General features: G+C 39.1%; 1 long non-coding RNA gene across 1 annotated transcript; it reads right to left on the reverse strand.

The window, feature by feature from the left end:
* Nucleotides 1-1,187: 1,187 nt before the first annotated feature.
* On the reverse strand, nucleotides 1,188-14,303 carry LOC127241053 (uncharacterized). The gene is made up of 3 exons (XR_007836440.1): nucleotides 13,851-14,303; nucleotides 13,659-13,802; nucleotides 1,188-1,301 (listed from the first exon to the last, which is right to left on the reverse strand). It is a non-coding gene; the product is annotated as an uncharacterized LOC127241053 (long non-coding RNA).
* Nucleotides 14,304-21,749: the final 7,446 nt, after the last annotated feature.

A 21,749-nucleotide genomic window follows, 5' to 3' on the forward strand; every position in this document is an offset into this window, starting at 1 on the left:
TATATATACGATTTTTAATTTATTTAAATAATTGTCATATCATAATCGGCGAGTTGATAAAATGTATCATAATACATTTATTTGGACATCGTTTAATCAAATTATATAAGAAAATTATTTCATGGTAAAACATCGTAATAGTATTATAGAGACATCATTTTGTGATATTGTATACATCATTATAAGTTGAATGTATACAATTTTGAAAATAATTATTTGCAAACGTTTCTATTTCGTTTAAGAAAAATTTAATCCCGAAATTATAAGAGGTAGTTACAATCATTTTTTCTAATTGATTTTTTTAATTAAATATCTTAATTAATTTTTTGAATTACCAAAATACCCTCAATCAAACTCAATGGTTGGATTGCCAATAGAAATGATCCAACGGATTAAAAACATTCAGGATACTCTTGAATTTTAATCAACATCGGGAGGATACTAAAATTCTATTTTTCTCACTATCGACAACACCTTACACTGTTAATAAACGACAAAATAATATAATTATCAATGTAACGTACCGACAAAAGTGTAATCTAACTTGGGACTATCTGTTTGTTATATTTTTACCTTATCGAGGTTTCTTATTGTTACGTACGAAATTTAGAATTAGGTTAAAAGCCCAAGGTAAAAAGAAGAATGGGCCTGGCAATAGAGTTGATTGAACTGACTGAAGGGCACCATGAGGAAATCAAGGAAAATAGGTTTATTACTAAGGAAAGTCCTCAGGTCGGAAGGTCTTCAGGTCGGTAGGTCCTCAAGACGGAAAGACCTCAGGTCGGAAGGTCTTCAGGTCGGGAGGTCCTCAAGACGGAAAGTCATTAGGATGGAAGGACCTCAGGTCGGTAGGTCCTCAAGACGGAAGGACCTCAGGTCGGAAGGTCTTCAGGTCGGGAGGTCCTCAAGACGGAAAGTCATTAGGACGGAAGGACCTCAGGTCGGAAGGTCTTCAGGTCGGGAGGTCCTCAAGACGGAAAGTCATCAGGACGGAAGGACCTCAGGTCGGTAGGTCCTCAAGACGGAAAGACCTCAAGTCGGAAGGTTTTCAGGTCGGGAAGTCCTCAAGGCGGAAAGACCTCAAGTCGGAAGGTTTTCAGGTCGGGAGGTCCTCAAGACGGAAAGACCTCAAGTCGGAGTCCTCAAGGCGGAAAGACCTCAAGTCGGAAGGTTTTCAGGTCGGGAGGTCCTCAAGACGGAAAGACCTCAAGTCGGAAGGTTTTCAGGTCGGGAAGTCCTCAAGGCGGAAAGACCTCAAGTCGGAAGGTTTTCAGGTCGGGAGGTCCTCAAGACGGAAAGACCTCAAGTCGGAAGGTTTTCAGGTCGGGAAGTCCTCAAGGCGGAAAGACCTCAAGCCAGATGGTTCGCAAGTCGGGAGGATTGGCAGTCGGACCCATACTATTGTAGATTGGCAGTCGGGCCAAAAGAGCGGAAGGTCTGTGGTCGGCTCAAAGAGTGAAATATAGGGATAATTTTGGTCTGCTGGGGACGCGTGTCAGCATGAGAAGGGTTGGAAGACGGTTGGGAAGGAGACGTTGTAACCGTTCGGGTGACGGTTTTCGGTACGGTTTCCCAGAGAATATTTAAAGGCTTGGTCATTTGGCAAGGCATCTTCAATCAACTTCAACAAAGCAAAGTCAGATTTGGGGATCACCACTTTAAATTTCAGTCTTTTATTTTCCAGTTTATTTTCTGTACCATACAGTGTTTAGAGATTCCTAATCTCAGGCACTAATTAATCAAGTTTAAGGATATTTTCTATATCTTTGAATTTTACTTTATTTTTGTTGAAAAATTACATCAACAAATTGGCGACCACAGTGGGAGCAAGACAAAATTGCTCATTCCAATTCCGGCGATAATTTCATACGTCTTAGATCCGGCCGAATCATCGGAAGGGTCCATATGGCAGGTTCACAACCACAATCATCTTCGGCACCGGTGGGAGAATCCGTTCCACCACCTATTGTGCCAAATGCCGGGGAAATCCCACAACCACCAACTGATTGGTGGTCTTATGTTCAACAAATGAACAACCAGCATACTTTGGTTATGCAGAATATGTTGCGTGAGCAACAAACGAACATGTTGCGTGAGCAACAGAGTCTGATGCAGAACATGATAGATCAAGCACTGTCAAGGGTTAGTCTTCAACCCACTCAAACGCCACCAGGAGTGTCACCGTCCAGACCACAGGCAAATTTTGCAGGGCCATCATTCGTGGATAGTACATTCCCAAGTGCCACAAATCCCAACCGTATGGATAGGGGAAAATCTCCTTTGACCTTTCCCAACAATGTTCCACTGGGACCAAGGGTTACCAATCCGCAGCCAAACAATACAAGGGAGGATAGGCCTGAAGGATATATACATGATCCTATTCATATTCCTGAGCAGGATCCGTTCCATGTTCCTGATCATCAACGCTTTCATGTAGATCCTGATGAGATTGCACACATATTAAGGGATCAGTATGGATTAACTCCTCAGATGGCTAACCGCCCTGCATATCAGAGACCTTTCCCAGAAAGGATCATTAATGAACACCCTCTCCCAAGGAATTTTCGACCACCCGATTTTCATGCATTCTCAGGGGAGGACGGATCTTCCACCATAGAACATGTTGGTCGGTTCACAGCACAATTAGGAGAAGTTGGCAATAACCCTTTTTATAAGTTACAGCTGTTTGGTTTATCTCTTACTAGAACGGCGTTTTCGTGGTTTGTAAGTCTGCCTCCTGGACAAATTCAGACATGGGAAGGACTGGAGATGGCATTTCACGCTAGATTCTTCAATCCTTTACCAGTTGTTTCTTTAACTGATTTACTAGAATTGAGACAGTTTCCAGAAGAATCTGCTTCACAGTTTATAGAAAGGGTGCGATTGATGAAAGGACGATGTCCTACGGTAATCAGTGAGAAAGAGATGACTAATTTAGTGGTCCGGAATATGCATACTCGTTTAAGAAAGGCACTCACTGCCCTGGATGTGGAGGATTTGGCAAGTCTTGCATCCAAGGCAGGACGTTTAGAGTCTTTGTTCAGAGAGGAAGATCAGCATAACAGGCGTAATAGAGGCCAACATATGGCGAGTATGGGAACAGAAACATGTGACTTTGATTTTAATCAATCAGAAGAGATGGCAGCCGAAATCCTTTCTGGAAAACCTTATGTATGCCCTAAATTGAAGCCAGTACCAGGATCTGAAGGAAAGGAGCAACCGACTTTTGATAGTTCGAAAGCTGATGAAATCTTTGATATCCTACTGACTGATGGGCAGATCCGTATTCCAAAGGGGCAAAGATTGGCCACTAAAGAAGAAATCAAAGGGAGACCATATTGTAAGTGGCATAATTCTTTCACACACAATACAAGTCAGTGTACTCATTTCAGGAAGGAAATTCAAAAGGCCATCAAGACAGGTCGGCTCAAATACATCACTTTAGGTGTAGACCAGCAACCGTTTCCAAAAGTAACAACGGAAATGGTTGACATCCAACCAAGTTTGGAAACAGGGAAAAGTTCGGCCAATAGTGGGCAAACAGGGGAACGAACTCAGGCAAGCCCCGGAACAAAGAAAGGAAATCAGCCAAACAGCAGCCGACCGGAAGAACGATTCAAAGTTGTTGAAAGGCCAGTCGCTGAAAAATGGGACCGTCCAGACGGTTCTTTTAACGTGGAGGTGAAAGAAAAGGTTTTAGTGCGTGACCACCCGACCAGAAAAACAGGGTCAGTCGGGAACAATTGGGCTCGAAATAAAAAGCCTTTACCAGTTGATATAGATCCTCGTTTCCCAGGTATGAATCGTACACAGATTCGCAATGCCAAACGCAGGTATGCTGCAAAGTATGGGAAACGAGTTCCTTCAGCAAAACAACTAACCGACGAGCAAAAAACAGCCGACCATTTGGCAGGAGATCATTCCATTCGGGTCTTTACAGAACAAACGACCAACGAGCAGGGAGCAGCCATTCAGTCTCCAATTGGTCGGTCCAGTCGGGTCTGGTCAGGAAAGCAACCGAATGACGGATTAGGCGCTTCCGACCATACCAAAAGAAGTTCGTCGGGACAGGGGAAAGGTAAAGGAATGGCAGATGAAATAATTAAAGGTTTTAGATGCCAACATTGTGAACGGATCAACATCAATCCATCTCTTGAAGATTTCCGTATAGAATCTTTGACGCTTCAACCTCAGAACAAGACGAAGGAAGAAGTTCTAACTACAGAGGAAAGTTCAAGATCTGTTAAATCTCGTCTGGGACCACGAATCCCTTGTCGAATGACAGAGATTAATCAGATGAGAGATGAACCGATATGGGCGAGTCTGGTAGATGATACTATGGACGAACCGTTATGGGCATTCTTGGCAGATGATGAATTAGAGGAAACAGAGTGGGCAAAGACTTCAGATTCTGAGCCTCAGCCGGAGCCACCTTCGATTGTGTTTCCTCCTATTCCAGAGGGTGCGATCTCCCATTTGAAGCCTCTGTATGTTAATGCTCATATTTGTGGGAAACCAATCACAAAGGTTTTCGTGGATAATGGAGCAGTTTTTAATGTTATGCCATTGAAGACTCTCAAGAAGCTAGGGAAAGGAATTCATGATCTGTCTCCTGTGGAATTCGAAATGACAAGTTTTACAGGGCAGCCGACTAAGCCTGAGGGCATGATGGTTGCCACAATCGAGGTCGGACCAAAGAAGATCTCCACTGTTTTCTTTATTGTGGACGCAGATACTACATACTCTCTCTTGCTGGGAAGAGACTGGATTCATGCCTCTCAATGTGTGCCTTCAACCCTGCACCAACAATTAATGTTCTGGGAAGGAAATCAGGTCTTCAAAATGGAAGCGAATGACAACCCATTCGATGTATCAGAACAAGTTGAAGAGTCAGTGTTTTATTCCAGTCATTTGGCTCCGATGTCTCAGTTGTATATGGCCAGGGAATACCCAAACAAGGGTTATAAAGTTACTGGCCAGAACTCGATGTTCTATTAAAAGAACACCTTTATTGTATGGCTCATGATAAAGCCACACCCATTCCCATATAATTTGTTTGTTATGGATGATACAAGCTTAGAAGTATGTAGTTCTCTTATTAATAAGTTCTATTTAAAGCAGTTATTACATAAAGCAGAAAATAGTAAAGAGATTCTGGATGTTCACCTCCAAGAAGATGAACAATTTCGTTGGCCCGACTTATTAGAAAAAACAGAACCAACAGCTTCATCACAAGACCCATTATTGGAGTTTAATTTAGGAACCGAATTGGTTCCAAAAGTGATCAGGTTAAGTGGTTATTTGTCTAAAGAGCAACAAACAATGATGCTCGAAGTTATTAGAAACAACATTGATTGTTTAGCATGGGATTATTCAGAGATGCCTGGTTTGACAAGAAGTCTAATAGAGCATCGATTGCCTATCAAAAAAGGTTGTAAACCTTACAAACAACCTCCAAGGCGAATGAGCCCGGATCTAATGCCTCAAATCAAGGAAGAAATCCAAAAACTTCTCAAAGTGGGTTTTATTCAGCCTTGCCGTTATGCGGAGTGGCTGGCTAATATTGTGCCAGTGGTCAAGAAAAATGGTAAGATTAGGATATGCATCGATTTCAGGGATTTGAATCTAGCTACCCCTAAGGATGAATATGTGATGCCTATGGCCGACATGTTGATAGATGCAGCAGCAGGGCATAAAATCCTTAGTCTGATGGATGGTTATGCAGGTTATAACCAAATATTTCTGGCAGAAGAAGACATTCCTAAGACAGCATTCAGGTGCCCAGGGGCTTTAGGTATTTATGAATGGACAGTCATGCCATTCGGGTTAAAGAATGCAGGGGCAACTTACCAAAGAGCCATGAATTCAATCTTTCATGATTTAATTGGCAGATCTATGGAAGTGTATATTGATGATGTTATTGTTAAATCTGCCAGTTTTGATGAACATTTGAGAAATCTTGAAGAGGCATTCGAAAGAATGAAGAAGTACAAGTTGAAGATGAATCCAACCAAATGTGCTTTTGGAATATCAGCCGGGAGCTTTTTAGGATTTTTAGTTCATGAGAGAGGAATTGAAATCGATGCCAACAAGGCTAAAGCCATTCTTGATAGTCGGCCACCCAAGACGATTAAAGAAATCCAAAGTCTTTTGGGTAAGGTGAACTATTTGAGGCGTTTCATTTCTAATGCTGCTGGCAAGGTCAGACCCATCACTAAATTGTTGAAAGCTGGAAAAAATGCTTTTGAATGGGGTCCCGATCAACAGATGGCTTTAGATGCTATCAAGCAGGCATTGGTTCACCCTCCAGTCTTGATGCCTCCTAAACAAGGTCGGCCACTCAAACTTTATTTGGCAAATACATATGAAGTGGTTAGCTGTTTATTGGCACAGGATGGTGATGACGGGAAGGAAAGGGCAATCTACTATCTCAGTAAAACCCTTACAGGACCAGAACTGAATTACACTATGCCAGAAAAAATGTGTTATTCATTGGTCTTCGCTTGTACTAAACTCGAGCATTATTTGCTGCCCAGAAGAATTGAGGTCATATCAAAGGTGGATCTCATCAAATTAATTTTGCAGAGACCTACTATGAAGGGCAGACTCATGAAGTGGGCCATCAAATTGGCTCCTTTTGATCTTCAACATTCCCCTCTGAGGGCAATCAAGGGACAAGCAGTAGCCGACTTCTTAGCAGAATTCTCACAAGTCGGGTATTCTCTTTGTGATAGTGTCCGACCATTTAGTTGTTCATCATATTTGGATAATCTACAGGTCGGATGTGTGCCTTATATAAGTACCAGAACATGGTTGATGTTCTTTGATGGTTCTACCTCTGGAAACAAATCAGGGGCAGGGGTCTTTTTGCAAGGACCTGATGGTCAAAAGATCAACTTACAATTACGATTGGAAGCCATGACCCATAATTCGGCAGAATATGAGGCTTTAATTTTGGGTTTGGAGGCTTTAATAGCCAGGAAGGTCCAGTCTGTAATAATAAGGGGGGATTCTCAATTAGTAGTCAACCAGGTAAACAATCAATATGTTTGCAATTACCCTCATCTTCGCAGATACAGGGACATTGTGGGTCGGTTACTGACGAAAATCTCAGAAGTAATAATTGAGTTCATTCCGAGGAAAGAAAACCAACGTGCTGATGAGTTGGCTCAAAGGGCCTGTAAAGGAATTCTGGAGGATATGTGGTCGGAGGTCAAGTCGGGCATAGAAGAAAAGACAGACCCAATATGTGACCGAACGGTCGGGCAAAAGGCTGTCAGACAGGAGCCCGACTGCGAAGTTACGATCGGGCAAAAGGCTGTCAGACAGGAGCCCGACTGCGAAGTTACGGTCGGGCAAGAGGCTATTGGACAAGAGACCGACTACGAAGTTATGGTTGGGCAGGAGACTGTCGGACAGGAGCCCGACTGCGTAGTTACTGTCGGACAGGAGCCCGACGGCTTAGTTACAGTCGGACACAAAGGTACCAGTGAAACAGTGCCCGATTGGAGAACAGAGCTTATCACGTATTTACAGAATCCAGGTGCAAGTGTTTCGATTGCGACACGATTGAAAGCTTTACGTTTTCAATTGATAAATGGAATTTTGTATAAAAGATCATTTGAAGGTTTACTTTTGAAATGTTTGGGGTCTAAAGAAGCTCTAGAGGTAATGACAGAAGTACATGGTGGGATATGTGGAGCTCATCGGGCAGGTCTGAATATGAGATGGGCCATTCATCGTTTGGGTTTTTTCTGGCCAAAGATTTTTCAAGATTGCATACAATTTGCCAAAGGCTGCCAGGAATGTCAGAAACATGGAAACTTAAACCATTTGCCAGTAACCGAATTGCAATTCTTGGCAAAACCATGGCCTTTTAAATCATGGGCTATGGATATTATTGGTAAAATACATCCTGCTTCATCGAAACATCATTGTTTCATTTTGGTCGCGACTGACTACTTTACCAAATGGGTAGAAGCAGTTGCTTTGAAAAATGTGGATCAGAAAGAAGTGATAGACTTCGTTTTGAACCAAATTATTTACAGATATGGTATTCCCCAGTCTATAACAACCGACCAAGGCCTGGTTTTCACAGGGGAAAAGTTCTCTAGTTTCTTGGCAGAATTCGGTGTTCGATTACATCATTCTTCACCTTATTATCCCCAAGCCAATGGACAAGCGGAAGCAGCAAATAAGATTATTATTGGGATTATAAAGAAGATGGTTGAAGGGAACCCAAGAAAGTGGCATTTGTTATTGTCTCAGGCTTTATGGGCACATAGGAATACCAAAAATACGGCAACAGGGTTCTCCCCTTACCAACTCACGTTTGGCCAAGATGCTGTTTTACCAGCCGAAATCCGAGTATCATCTGGCCGAACAGAATTTACTGGTGGCGATCTTACAAAAGAATACCAACAACTTATGTTGCAACAGTTGGAGGATTTGGATGTTAACCGTCTCCATGCAATAGGGCGAAGTGTGAAACAGAGTGAAATCAGAGCAAGGAGTTATGGAAAGAAAGTTCTTCACAGGACATTCCAAAAAGGAGACCTAGTCTGGAAGACCATTCTTCCTACGTATAAGAAAACTGACCAATTGGGAAAGTGGTCACCGAATTGGGAAGGACCATACATTGTTCAAAAAGATATTGGAAATGGCGCGTTCATTATTGTAAATCATGAAGGTAGAAGAGTACATGATTGTATTAATGCTAAATATCTGAAGAGGTATTATCCTGCCTTTTCAGATAACAAAACTGCCTGAAACAAAATATTATTCAGAACCCATTTATGGGGTTCGAACCTACTTAAAGGTTCATTTCTGTTAGTCATCGTGTAGTTGTGAGAAATTTTCTGCCTCTGAATCAGACTTTTCATCCCAGTGAGTGGATATTAGCTCTGGTTCTTCTTCAATAAGATCTTCCAAATCTGGTCGGTACCTTTCCCATTGGCTTTGCATTTCATCTAAATCTTGATGGGTACGTGCTTGCATGTCTGTTATGGCTTGATGTTCACGATCAACAATGGTCCGTAATCTTGAGAAGACTTTTCGTTGATTGGAAAAGATGTTATCCCAACCAAGATCTGGAAGTATAGTTGCTGCGTGATTTTCTATCATTTCCATGTGATGATGGAGATCAGGAATGCGGCTAAGGATGTCACGAAGAGGTTCATACCCCTCAATGACTTTTTCCATCAGGCGGATGACGCGATGAATGGTTCTTCTTCCTCGTTGGGAGAATCGGAATTTGAAGTCTAGTTGCTTGAGTATATGTAACAAGTCTTCTGCATGGCCTCCAATAGGGTGATTACCTACAAAGAAGGGTTGAAGAACACCTTCCCAGTTGCTTGATGGAACATGAGGTCGGTCATTCGCCATGTTTGTTAACACTTCAAGTGTTTTGATTTTCAAAATATGCCTTGGAATGTGTTTCTTAAAATGTGAGAAACAATATTCTTTTAAAGAAGGAGTTTGTTTCGATTCCTACAAAGTTGGAAATTGAAAGGTGATCCTTGTTTTGAGAGAAGAAAGAAAAAATGGGTTACTAAGTCAATTGTTGTTACAAAGGGGAAGGTATTACAAAAGTGCCCCTAAAGCAGTTTTTATATTTGTCCATTTGGTTTCATCCCTGGATAGCCTTCTGGTATTAGCAGCCGTCTGATATCTTCGGATGAATTGGGATCGAGCTTGGGTTTTCAGCTCTTGATCTAATTCAGCCTCATTCTTGGTATATTTCTCAAGCAGACGCTGCTCATTGGTAATTTGCTTATCCAGGGTAGACTGTTCCTTCTTTAGCTCCCGCAATTCTGCCTCCTTTTTCTGAATAGCTTCATCGACTTGAGCTTTCGTGCTAAGGAGACCACCCAGCCTTCCAGTAGTCTGCTGAAGGGATTCTCGGGTCTTAGCCAAAGAATTCTCCAGCGTTGTTTGATCGAAGTCGGGCTGGGGGGTTTCGGTTGACAGGAGTCCAATGACTAACACTTCAGTCTTGAGCTCTGTAAGTCTTTCCATCAGCCGATGCAGAATGGGGACGGCTGGCGATTCCGTTGGAGTGTAAAAAAGAAGGCCACCAACCGTCTGAATGAGTTTGTCCAATAAGTCGGATCTCAATTCTGACAGGGGATGGTTAATGGCCTCAGTGAATATGGTTCGGGCCTCCGCCGGAACCGGAACAGTCGATAGGACAGCTAAGTCCGAAGGCCCCTGCAAGTCCTACAATGTCAATAAGTATTCCAAGGGAGGTGCAAATTTATTCAGATAAGATATGTGTTACCTCTGGGTGGACTGCTATCAGTGAGGGGGGCAGCAATGAGGTCGGTCGAGTAGGGCAGACAACTGGTATAACAGCAGCCGACTCGTCGGCTGCTGCGTATGGTCGCTGAGGTGCCGACCTGGGTCCCTATGGAACGTGGTATATAAAACAGTTAGTGTTTTCCGAAAGAAACATTGTGGCATGGATTGGTGTAATCTTACCAAATTTACAGAAGTCTCCGAATCGGATGAAGAAACTTCTTCCATTTCTGGATGTTGGGCTGCCACAGGTGGTTCTTCTGCCTGCCACTCGATTGCTGGAGGTAGCGCCGCTGCTGGTTGGGCGGCTGCGTCTAGTGCCGCTGCAGCCGGGATCTCTGGAGCATCTGGGATAGCCGCAGCTGGGGGACTTTCGGTTCCCAATGCGTCTGCATCCGCTTGGACGATTTCAAGATCAGCGGCATCAGGGACGTCATCTTGAGGGTCAGCTTCGGCAAGGGCACCTGGTTCTTCCTTCGAAATGGATGAGTCGGATGCCATGTATGGCGGGCGACCCATTTGGGAAGTAGTCCCCTCGCTGTCTGAAGAGACCCCTGCTGCTGATGCGATTGGTGAAGGTGTCTGTGAAAAAATCATGGAGATGTTGTTGTTAAATATACCAAGGCTGATCGTTAAAATCCTAAGTATTGTTGATGAGAGAACTTACTGGTTCTATAGGCACTGTTGGTAAAGATTGCCTCCTGGTCGGGTGCCTGGCCCGACCACTCCTCGGTACGGGAGGAAGAGTTTGCCTCCTCGTCGGGTCCTCCGCCCGACTGCTCATTGGCAAATGGGTCTGGACCAAAGGCCCGATTGAATGGTCGGCTGGGACTGGTGTTGCTTGTGTGGTTGGTATTACCAAAGTCGGTTCTGAGGAATGAAATGAGTGACATCAAAGTTAAGATATAGTGAATTGGTTCACGGTTGTAAGGAAAAAATTACCTATTTGGGTTCGGGTCCTTGCGGACGTCCTCGTAGTTCCAAGGTCCGCTGGTGCTTGCTGGTCGGCCCCAGAGGTCGGGGGTGTTGGCAGCTGGGACGCTTTCCTTTTTCGCGTTGGAACACTAGACCCGATCCCCGGGGCGGCTGTTTGTTGTTGAGTGCTAGTATGTCTAGCCGCCCCTAGAACCAATCCTTGGGGGGGAAGGAGTATGTTCAGCAACCGACCCTCATCAGGGGAGATCAGGGGCCATACAACCGACCACCATTCATTGAATGTTTCTACAGTCTCAGGGTTGGAGCGGAAAGGAATATAAGAATTGGAAGTTATATACGTGGTGAGCTGGGAGATATAAGAAGGGATTGAATTCGGTAGGACTCGTCGGTCAGGGCTTTGAAAAATTATATGCGGACACGCGACGGGTCCAGGGATACCTTGGCAACAGCCGAACTGGCGCGCCATGAATTGAGGTTCATAATTAAAAGTGTAAAAGGTTTTCTGCCCCTTTTTATCAAGTTTTTTGCTACTAAAAAGAGACCTGGGTTTGAGGGCAACGTCCCAGGCAAAAGGATAAGTGGAATGAGGACAAGGCTCAGGAGTCGGAAGCGGATTTGGTACTGGAAAAGGCCAAAAATGGTCGGGAGCATAGCCCGCATACTTTTTATACATAGAAAATCGAGAGTTACTGCGGGTATCTGTTAAAACTGCGATTATTATTGGATCGGAAGATTGGAGTTTATTGCGTCCTGAGCAGAGTCGGTTAAGGGCTAATCCCAAATGTTTTTCAGCTGTTGGCATAGTGGGCGGAGATCCTAAGTTAAACGCGTTGGGGAAGTAAAGCCGGAACCAAAGTTCTAAAAACCAAAAAGGACCCGACGCGGCAGTGTCTAATTTCCTATTATCATTATCGGTTAAACGAAGGCTAACTCTAGTAAGTCCTTCAAACAGATTGGCTAAAAACAGGGTGCCAAGAGAGAAAAACGACCTGACGCGATATGAATGGCTAGGTCGAGATGAGAAGGAAGAACACATTTGGAAGGGGAAACAATAACGTACCTACAAAGCCAAAAAAGAATAAAGGCAGTATGCTCCCGGTCGGTCACAGGGGTCCCTGGCGCCCCTTGTTGGTCGGTTGCGAACTTTGTCCAACCCCATTCCTTCACACCTTGTAAAGACCATCCTGGATGGTCTTCTGATGGCTCCTGCCCATCTAGGGCTCCCATCACAGGGTCTTCACCCACGACTGGGAGATGCGCGATCATTGCCACATCCATAAGAGTTGGACCAAAGGGGCCCGATGGTAAGAGGAAAACCCCATTTTCCGCATTCCAGAAGGCAGACATGGCCAACAGCACCTTCTCATGCAGGTTGATAGGCATGGTGGACAGTAGTATTGCTTGGTCGATTTTTTGGGATCGCCATTGGGTCTGGAAGTGTTCTGCTACCCGTCGATACCAAGCGCGGTAAGGATCTTTTGGGTCCGTGAGATGGGTTTTGATGCTGTCTCGAATGCGAACTGCTTGGTAGTTAGGGTTGTTGATAGCCAAGGAATTTCGGGATTCCAAGACTTCCCTCATCCGATTTGAATCTTCAGGAGTAGTGCAATATGGACGGATCGCCGGAGTTAGTACTTTCGAGGCTGAAAATGGGCCCTCCGGGAGGGTTCCGTCGAAGGGAAGGGCAGGAATGTATTGATTCGCCATGGTTAGAGTGTTTTGGGATTGTGATTCACAAAAGCTTGTGTTGCAGTAACTGGTGCAGTTGCTAAGGGAGTTTTTCAAGAGGGTGGTGATTTATGAACTTCCAAACATTGATTGTTAAATGGCGTTTGAAAGTCCCTTGGCGGCGGGCAAGTTGTTACGTACGAAATTTAGAATTAGGTTAAAAGCCCAAGGTAAAAAGAAGAATGGGCCTGGCAATAGAGTTGATTGAACTGACTGAAGGGCACCATGAGGAAATCAAGGAAAATAGGTTTATTACTAAGGAAAGTCCTCATGTCGGAAGGTCTTCAGGTCGGTAGGTCCTCAAGACGGAAAGACCTCAGGTCGGAAGGTCTTCAGGTCGGGAGGTCCTCAAGACGGAAAGTCATTAGGACGGAAGGACCTCAGGTCGGTAGGTCCTCAAGACGGAAGGACCTCAGGTCGGAAGGCTTCAGGTCGGGAGGTCCTCAAGACGGAAAGTCATTAGGACGGAAGGACCTCAGGTCGGTAGGTCCTCAAGACGGAAGGACCTCAGGTCGGAAGGTCTTCAGGTCGGGAGGTCCTCAAGACGGAAAGTCATCAGGACGGAAGGACCTCAGGTCGGTAGGTCCTCAAGACGGAAAGACCTCAAGTCGGAAGGTTTTCAGGTCGGGAAGTCCTCAAGGCGGAAAGACCTCAAGTCGGAAGGTTTTCAGGTCGGGAGGTTCTCAAGACGGAAAGACCTCAAGTCGGAAGGTTTTCAGGTCGGGAAGTCCTCAAGGCGGAAAGACCTCAAGTCGGAAGGTTTTCAGGTCGGGAGGTCCTCAAGACGGAAAGACCTCAAGTCGGAAGGTTTTCAGGTCGGGAAGTCCTCAAGGCGGAAAGACCTCAAGTCGGAAGGTTTTCAGGTCGGGAGGTCCTCAAGACGGAAAGACCTCAAGTCGGAAGGTTTTCAGGTCGGGAAGTCCTCAAGGCGGAAAGACCTCAAGCCAGATGGTTCGCAAGTCGGGAGGATTGGCAGTCGGACCCATACTATTGTAGATTGGCAGTCGGGCCAAAAGAGCGGAAGGTCTGTGGTCGGCTCAAAGAGTGAAATATAGGGATAATTTTGGTCTGCTGGGGACGCGTGTCAGCATGAGAAGGGTTGGAAGACGGTTGGGAAGGAGACGTTGTAACCGTTCGGGTGACGGTTTTCGGTACGGTTTCCCAGAGAATATTTAAAGGCTTGGATAATCATTTGGCAAGGCATCTTCAATCAACTTCAACAAAGCAAAGTCAGATTTGGGGATCACCACTTTAAATTTCAGTCTTTTATTTTCCAGTTTATTTTCTGTACCATACAGTGTTTAGAGATTCCTAATCTCAGGCACTAATTAATCAAGTTTAAGGATATTTTCTATATCTTTGAATTTTACTTTATTTTTGTTGAAAAATTACATCAACACTTATAATTAGCTCAAAACCAAACATTATGAATAATCATAAACAAGATTAGAGAAATCATATATATCATGCAAATTTGCCAAATAATACAAATTTAAGAACATAATGAAGTAAAATCATCACGTACCTCTTAGAATTGAAGAGCTCATCTCAAGAAATTAGAAGTAAGACAAACTTTCCAATAAAAAGAAATTTTGAGATGGAGGATTGAAATGAGGAGTTGATAGAAATTAGAAGTAAGACAAACTTTCCAATAAAAAGAAATTTTGAGATGGAGGATTGAAATGAGGAGTTGATAGATGATATTATATATATAAAGTGAATTGTAGTCTGAGCTGTAGGTATTTTTTTTTTATTTTTTTAAAAATTGTATTTAGAACTAGAAATATTTATTTTTATGAAAATCAAAGCCAGCTAACAAAATACGACCAGTGTTAAAATTAGCTGGCGGAAGTAGTTGTCTTAATTTTGTATTTATTACAAACTTTATCCATACTTTTTTTTATTTTTTATTTTTTTACTTTTAAAATTCAAAAATTTCAGTATATATACTCAAGAAACACTTATTTTCTATATATATATATATGTAGGTTTTAAAAATATTACAAGGATTACTTTTTGAAATATAATATGAATGCATAAATACTCAAGTTGTTTCTAGGGCAATATATAGATTGTTTCAACTGGAGTTAGGATTGGACCTATATGTCTCAACCCAATATTGATTTACTTTATTATTATTATTATTATTATTATTATTATTATTATTATATCTTAAAAAAATAAATATAAAAAAAAGTATATTTGTCAAAAAATAAAAAGGGGGCTTACCTGCTAATATAAGCTATATAATATACATTTGAGCTTTGTCTAGTTGGACCGCCGATTTGACCTTGTCCCCGACTAATATGTGTTGATGTTGGAGCAATCTGTTAGACAATTTGAATAGATATCATATGATTATATATATATAAACGATTCAGATTATGTATATATTCAATATACTTTGTATGTATTTAGCCAAAAAAATGATTCAAATTATGAAAATTGCCTTTTTATCGGTATTGTTGCTGCGAGAGCACATTTGATGCATGAAAAGTAAAAATAATTTTCATCATATTACTTTTAGGTGAATTTTGGCCACATAAATATTATATCAAACATTTGAATTTTATGTTCCCAAAATAATATAAAATAATAAGAAAATTTCCAAGCATACCCTATTACTTGAACTTTTTGAACAACCAATCACCTTTCTTATTTTATTTCATTTTATAATAGTTCACCAAATTGTATATGAGTTTGAGTAATAGTGGATTGAGTGATTTGATTCCGTGTCATAGTTGTTTCGATGCAATATTTTATGATGCAATCTTTTATGAAAATAAATTGTTGGATTAAAAAATTCAATTGTAGATTGTTGGATTAAAAAATTCAATTGTAGATTAAACTCATTATCATTTTTGTCTTGTATTTACTTCGTTAGCAAAATATATCTCACATATTTGCAAAATTCGTTATTTCTATCATTTGGTCACGCGTGGTGTGAATGTTACGTGCGGAAAAATGACATAAATAACTACTTTTGTAAACATGTGGGATATATTTTGCCAATGGGATAAACCACGTGTGGCCGTGCATGGTGTGAATGTTAAGCGCGGGCAAATGACATAAATAATGACTTTTGCAAATATGTAGGATATATTTTGCCAGTGGAATAAATACAGGACAAAGGTGATAATAAGGTATAAGGGTGAGATATTTTTTTCAATTTTCTCTGAGATTAAGCGTACCTCCTATGTGCAGATATCCTGTAAATTATTAATTGAGTGACGAAACCAATTAATAATAGGAGATAATATATTAGGATTGTGAGCTCATGTCCATTAATATCCATTACTTTTCAGATCTCATCGTGGAAGTAACGGCAGAAATCGACGAATTTTCTTAGGGGAGATTGCGCCATAGGTTTGAACAACACAATACTCTCAATCAAATCGTAGAACCAAATCCTATCAAAGTAATGGAATCAACTTAGATTCATTTGCTTTATTTTCTCATCTCAACAATTTAACACGACAAAGTTCCAACATAAATATTATATTTTATTGAATATAATCTTTTATTAATATTATGAGAATAATGTAACTTCAATGTAAGCACAACATTCTGATCAATTAAAAACTAATGTCCATTAATGGGAATTGAAAGGTAACTATCCGTAATATTAACTTGGGAAGGGGTGAGGCACTCCTTTTTCGACTACACATTCATTTCGATGTTCTAGACATTGAAGATTGCTCCGAACTTGATTCCTGAATTCCATGTGCATACACAAGAAGTTATATATTGTTCCTCCTCCAAAGATTATGAAACTGAAATATTAAAATTTAAAAAAGTTTGCAATTGACCATGGTATAATTAATCAAACACTTACTTTAAAATTTAATGTAGTCCAAATAAGTGAAAATGCACAAATGTTAGTCACCATATATACAATGGAATAGATACAAAGGCAAGTATGATCAAGTGTGTATTGTGCATGTTTTGGTGAAACCTATGTGGATTTTATATACAATTGCATAAATCTGATATGATGATAGAAATTACTTTGAATGCTGCAATACCAAATGAAGTAAATTTAGCACTAAACATTGTATGACACCTTGGTAAAGTAAACATGACATTAAAATGAAGTACTATTATGTAACTTAAATTTTGAACAAATTAATCTGTCTCGCTTCATCCACTAGAAGGATGACATTGTTACGGAGATGCTTTCGAATTGGGATCGGAGGACATCATGTCCTGAGTTAAAACCCGATCCAATGCAATACCGGAAAGCCGAGACATCACATTATGATTGGTTTAGCCTTGATGTATTGCACATTTCTCAAATACTAGCAATGCCTTTATGATAAGCTTTGAAAGCCATTTTGGCAGGCTATCTATGTTATGTTGTTAGTTGCACTGGGAAATGGTGGTATTAATTTTGGACCCATGAGACACTCCTTTTTCACTATGTTTTCATTTTGACGGTCTAGGCATTGAAGATTGTTTTGCATTTGATTCTCGAAATTCAAAAGGAATCCACCCATGGAGTTGTACATTGTCTGTCGACAAAAGATTATGAAAGTGAAATAAATAAATAAATAAATAAATTTTCAACATTGAGCATGTATTCAAATAATTATTTGAACACAAATTTAAAATTAAATGTAGTCCTAATAAGTAAAAAAAATGGACAAATCTTAGTAATTTTAGAAGGGAATAGATACAAAGGCAAGTGAAACATAAGTGTATTTTGAATGAATTGGTGAAACATAAGTGCATTTTATGTACAATTTAATTAAAAAATTTGTGATTTTTTTTTTTTCTGAAATAATGTTCTTCTATTTATGCCAATTAAATTTTTTAATTAAATATAAAACTGTTTCATAATTAATTTACGATTGTATATAAACTTAAAAAACTCTAACACACAATTCATTATCACAGTTAACATTATGAAAATAGAAATTAAATTTTAATATGACCATGGAGATTATTTGAAATGCATTCAAAGAGAGTGTGCTAACAAGATTGAGAATAACATTACCTTGCGAGCAATTCTACAAAACAAAACATGTTTTTTGTTTTTCGAAGCTTTCTTCTGTAGGTACACTAAGCTTTCATTACACTTAAATATGCAATTAATAGTAGTAGAGCACTGATAATAAAGTCTTGCGGAATTTAGGAAATCAAGAACAATCAAGAAAGTAAACAAGAATGTGAAGATTAGGTGAACCAGTTCGATCAAAATAATCTATGTGGAAGCAGCAAAATTAGATATCTTCACTAGTATTTTCATGTGTGTAACAGAGATAATATACAAAAGTACATAAAAAATAGATCAAAATTCTAGCACGCAGACCAATAAATTGTACGGACAGACGCTTGAGAAGTTGGATGTACATTTCTGACTTCAACTTGGCTTTACATCGCATCATAGAATAAAATTTTGATTTATTATTAAAATGAAGTTTAGAATATATTACATAATTTTATTCTAAAATAATAGAAATTTAGCACTAAATATGTCAAGTCACTACAAAAAAATAATATATTTGTAACAGAATTTCGTCCCTAAAGTTTACGTAGCTAATGTAATTTTATTACTAATTCCGTCTCTAATGTTATTAGTAACTGAAAAAGTAGATTTAGAGACAAAAAATTTTGTTACAAAAATAATTTTTTCTTGTAGTGAGTATTCCAATTTTCGGATATGTCACTTGGACCCAACCTAATCCAAAATAAAATCAAAACTCTTATTTAAATTAGATCTCAAATCTTGCCATACCCGTGTATGATATAATATGTTGAACCTCAAATTTAAATAGTTGTAAGCTACAAAAGCAAATTAAAATTGAAACCACTAAAATTTTAAACAACTTGTCTGAGTTACGACAAATATAGTATAAACAAATGCACTACAGTTTCTCCATTGTTTGTTTTCTTTAAACTATACTCAACATTAAATAAATAAGATCTAAAAATTTGAAGAAAAAGAATATTTAGAAGCTTTCATGTGGGTTTTCAATGAAACTAATATTTTTGTTCCATATTTTAAAGTTCATTTATTTTAAAAACAAAAAATAAAAATTAACGTGGCACCTGCTTATGTGTATGTAAGCTTCAGCGTTCGACGTCCTTGCCATGCATGCAAATGTCCGTTTAGACATGTATAAATTTTTGGAAACTTTCGGAATTTTCGAAGTTTGAAAAAAAGTAAATATTTAATATTTAATTTAATGTTTATAAGAGAAAAAATTGTATTTGATATGATGTTTGTTCAAAAATGACCAGTGCCAAATGAGTAAATGTTAGTTATGTATAAGAAGCCTAATTTTGCTACACTTTTGAAGTTGTAGTTATTTCTTTATCTTCCATATATATATATATATATATATATACATATAGAAATATATATATAATTTGTCCATTGTGGTTTTCAATAAACCTTCTCCAGTAAGTCAACATCACTCCTTATGTTGTGTTGGGTTTTGTCTAAGGAGTTAAGAAAATTGCATTGTTATTTATAAAAATATAAAAAAAAAAAAAAAAAAAGCGTAATATATAGACTCGATATACTAAAATCTAAATAAGATAAGGTCAAATTTAAATCTAAAACTACTAAATCTAAACTAAATATCTAAAATATCTCAACCATATATGCCCTCTAACGTATCAATAGCCGGGAGGGCACTTGTAATAATTCTTGCGAACGTTATAGTAGATTTACCAAGCTACGTAAATGTTTGTAAGATGAGACTAGAGATATTGTCGTTGATGTAGTTTCAAATATCTACTTGTAAGTAGTCAATCCTAGAATAAAATTCATCATTGTGAGGACTAATCACTCCCTAAGAGATGGTTATAATGTTGGCCGGGAAAAATCAGCATATATAGCATTGATTAGTCTCAATCGTAACATATAAAACATAAAGAAAATATATGTTTTCATAGTACATGAATATATTTATTGTATTGAAATTAATAATAGCATATATTTATTGTGTGCTAATCTTACACTATGATGATGACCTTGCCTAGTTTGAACCATATGACAAAACGGTAGATGTGTTTGTTTCAACGATTTTGGAAGATTTCCACTATACAAAAAAAAAATTCTCTTAAAAAATATCACATCCTATAAATATTTCAATTCAAATTTTTTATTATTCAAATTTCAATCCAAAATGCAAACCTCCAAACAAACACATCGGAAATTTTAAAATAAACTTAAAACTATTTCTTTAAAAAGAAAAAAATAAAAGAACTCGGTCATGTAAGGAATGGCCAGATGGTGTGGGGTGGATGACTGCGGGTCCACGTCATCAAAAAGTAATAATAAAAGAAATCGAAAACATAGATAAACTATGTTACAGATAAACTATCGAGCTTTCTCCATTCATCCGAACCCAACTCTTGTCCGGAAATACAATCCAAAGGTACTCAAATCTTTTATATTCATCTTATTATTAGGTTCATCTTTAAAATACTTTTCATTCAAAAGAACATTTATTTATCTTGCATAAAAATCATTTCAATTCAAACAAGCATTTATACAATCAATATTATTCAGGGGATGCCCTGTCGTGAAATGGCGCATTTAAACACAAACAAGCATTTATACAATCAATATTATTCAGGGGATCCACTGCCGTGTTCAACTTGGTACATCTTGGTTGACTCTGGTATGCATATTACTAACAGATTAAGCTTTTAAACGACCATCTCATGTTCGAGTTCCACTGTGATATGTCTTTATTTGATGCGGCATCCTAGAATGTATTAATATGTTATTTGGGTTGTTTTGAATTTAAAATTTTTCGAAACAGTGAATAGTGGTTAAGTACCATAATTTTGTATTAAGGCAATAGGTATAGTATTTAAATTGTGTTAGGGGTACTTTTGTATCTTTATGTTTTAATTTGATGCAATAGTATTTATGTAAATAAATGTAAGTTTTAAGGTCTTCTAATGTGTAATAAACTCAAACTTAGTAAAAAAGAAACGTATAGCTAGTGTTTGAGCCGATAAAAATAGAAATATCTATATTTTCTACGGGCATTTATGCTTTACATGCTTCATGTTTTGTTTGTGGATCGACACCTTCACACCTAGATACTACAAATATTTTTATTAATCCATGAAGGATTTTTAAGGAATCATAAGAGAAGTCGAATCATTATGACTACTAGGTTGTTCCGTGTTGCCCATTGGGCAGAACACATGCATAAAAAAAAAAAAAATGCTTCCTGTATGAAGATGAATGGAAACTACTCACAACTCGAGAAATTTTTTGTTCAAGCAAAACTACTTACAAAACAAAAAATTAAGAATTTATAAAGTCGAAATATTCTCAAAATAAAAATAATTGCAAGTATTTTTTTTTTTTTAAAAAAAATAATGTTTGGAGAAAAGAACTAAACATTTTTGGATGGCTACAAAAACTATCATACATCATGGCAAAGCTATATATTGACCAAACATGGCGACTGCCCCTTAAATTTCCTTGTTGGAGCAGAGCTATGTGAAATCCGGAGGTCCATCCGACCTTCCCTTTGCCCCCCAGTTTCAACCTCCTGGCTCCGCCACTGAACTCCATAATAAAGCTAACAAAAGTTTGGTAGTTTAATTCTCTTGTTTGGATATCTTTGAGCCATTTGAAAGACGAGTATCCCAAATGATATTCATTTTGGCACCAACGTTTGATCCATCATTACGTTGGTTTTACTACTTTTGGAAAAAAAAAATTGAGGCCTATAGATCATATAATGCTTACGTAGGTTTTACTACTTTTGGAAAAAAAAATGAGGCCTATAGATCATATAATGCTAAGGATGGCG

This window comes from Andrographis paniculata, unplaced genomic scaffold (genome assembly GCF_009805555.1).
Source record: "Andrographis paniculata isolate CXL003 unplaced genomic scaffold, ASM980555v1 Contig80END, whole genome shotgun sequence".
Taxonomy (NCBI): domain Eukaryota; kingdom Viridiplantae; phylum Streptophyta; class Magnoliopsida; order Lamiales; family Acanthaceae; genus Andrographis; species Andrographis paniculata.